Below are 2500 nucleotides of genomic sequence, written 5' to 3' on the forward strand. Positions count from 1 at the left end.
GAAGGCTCGTGATTGGTGGGCAATATTCAGGCACGGCTTCTGTTGCACAAATTGATCGCGTGAAAGGCGGTCTAAAAACTGGTCAAGATTTTATGACATCACAAAGATCTACATCGACTACTAACTTTAATCTTCTTCGTTCGCACTTGTGTGTCTGTGTGTGTGTGAGCGTGAGTGTGTATGTGTATGTATGTATGTTTGTGTAAGAGAGCTAGAATAGAGCAAGCTGTTGCCTTTCGACTAGATTAGTGGGTCACCTTTGCAGCGAGCGTGCTAGGCTTCTCTTGCACAAATTGATCTCGCGAAAGATGGTTCGAAATGGGTCTTAGTTTTCCTCAAGTTATAAAAGCCGTTTTCTTTTCGTGTGTGTGTGCATGTCCGAGGGTGTGAATGTGTGTATATGCTCGGGTATTGCAGAACTGACCCACCAATTCCGAGCCTCCACTCACGAAGGGACAGGAAGATCCCGTTGTCTGGAATGCGATTCACTGTAAATGAGGGAATGATTCCTATTTTCCTGATTGTCCTCTTGTCTCCTTGCTTAAAATTCCATGCCCCGAGTGAGGATCGAACTCACGACCTTGAGATTATGAGACTCACGCGCTGCCTACTGCGCCATCGAGGCGATTCTCGAATGAGATAAATATGAAAATATTTTTCTCGATCATAGGATTGTTTTTTATGCGTATTTCTTTTTTCTTTCATCTTCCATGTGGTCCATATCGAGGGCCACCTTACCGACTATGCTTTTATGAGATAGAAAGAGAGAGAGGGGGGAGAGGAAGAAAGGAAGAGAGAAAGAGAAAGAAAAAAGAGAAAGAAGGGTTAGGGGGAAGAAAAACGGAGACGTAAGGAGAAAAGAGAAAGGGAGTGAGGGACAGACAAAGAGAAGGGTAGGAGGGAGTTGGAGAGTCGCTGTTAATGGAAGCTTTTATGACGTCATGAAAACTTGGACCGCTGTTGTACGTCTTTCGCATGATCAATTTGTGCAAGAGAAGCCTAGCACGGTCGCTGCAAGGGTGACCCACCAACCACAGCCTTTTCCCAGGAGGAGGAGGAGCGTCGAAGGGTAATAGCCTCTGCCCGCCCCTTCCTAAGTAGAGGCTCGTCATTTGTGCAATATTCGGGTACGTTTTTGTTGCACAAATTGATCGCGCGAAAGGTGGTCCAAAAAATGCTCAAATTTTTATGACGTCCCAAAAATCTCCATTGACCCCTAACTTTGATGCTCTCCGTACGCACGTGTGTATCTATTTGTGCTTGTACGTGATTGTGTTTGAGTGTATGTGTGTGTGTATGAGTTAGAATAGAGCAAGAAAACGCTTAAATAATGAATATGAGACTTATTCAGAAAATAAGTGAAAAGTAAAGCGATTAGATTAGTGAATAACAGATAAGCAGGGAGAGAGAAAGTGAGGGAGAGAAAGAGAGAGAGAGTGAGGGAGAAAGAAAGAGAGAGAGAGTGAGGGAGAAAGAGAGAGAGAGATTACTAAGGCAAACACTCAAAGTGGGATAGAGCTTATCCCTATGTATGATTGTGGAAACATTTGTGACGTCGCACAATCTTGGACAGTTTTTGCACCTTCTTTCGCGTGATCAATTTGTGCAACAGAAGCCGAGGCCGCGCACTGCACAATGACTCACCAATTACGAGCCTCCACTCGGGAAGGGGCGGGCAGAGGCTGTTGCCCTTCGACGCTCCTCCTCCGCCTGGGAAAAGGCTGTGGTTGGTGGGTCACCCTTGCAGCGACCGTGCTAGGCTTCTCTTGCACAAGTTGATCACGCGAAAGACGGTGCAAAAAACGGTCCAATTTTTTGTGACGTCATAAAAGGCTCTCTATCCCCTGCTCTCTTAATCTCTGTCCCTCACTTCTTTTCTCATTACATCTCACTTGTTCTTTACTTCTTTACTCTCCCCCCCCTCAATCACTATCTCCCTCTTTCTTTCTCACGCTTCCTCAAACACACTCAGGTACAGAAATATTAAGTAAAAAAGTCGAAGAATCATCCGTTCCTCAACCCGGAGAGTGCCCTTCACCATTACATATTAAAGCTGCAGGAACCTACCACAGCTTATGATGACCTTGCAAATCGTATATTTCAGACATAGCTATATATATATATATATATATATATATATATATATGTATGTATATATATACATATATATATATATATATACACATATATATTCACATATAATATATGATATATACATATACATGGTTATATATATATATATATATATATATATATATATATGTATATGTATGTGTGTGTGTGTGTGTATGTGTGTGTGTGTGTGTGTGTGTGTGTAGATAGATAGATAGATAGACAGAGACAGAGAAAGGAAGAGAGAAAGAGTGAGAGAAGGAGAAAGAGAAAAAGAGAAGGGGAAAAGAGAAAGGGAGTGAGGGACAGACAGGAGTAAAGGGGGAGATGAGAGAGTCGCTGTCAATGGAAAGTTTTATGACGTCATGAAAACTTGGACCGTTTTTGT

The 2500-nt window shown here is 42.7% G+C and overlaps 1 non-coding gene across 1 annotated transcript; it reads right to left on the bottom strand.

Moving 5' to 3' along the window:
* Nucleotides 1–552: 552 nt before the first annotated feature.
* Nucleotides 553–625, bottom strand: TRNAM-CAU (transfer RNA methionine (anticodon CAU)). The gene has a single exon. It is a non-coding gene; the product is annotated as a tRNA-Met (tRNA).
* Nucleotides 626–2500: the final 1875 nt, after the last annotated feature.

The sequence above is a fragment of the Penaeus japonicus genome, unplaced genomic scaffold (assembly GCF_977035675.1).
Source record: "Penaeus japonicus unplaced genomic scaffold, GWHDUDI00000001_assembly GWHDUDI00000009, whole genome shotgun sequence".
Taxonomy (NCBI): domain Eukaryota; kingdom Metazoa; phylum Arthropoda; class Malacostraca; order Decapoda; family Penaeidae; genus Penaeus; species Penaeus japonicus.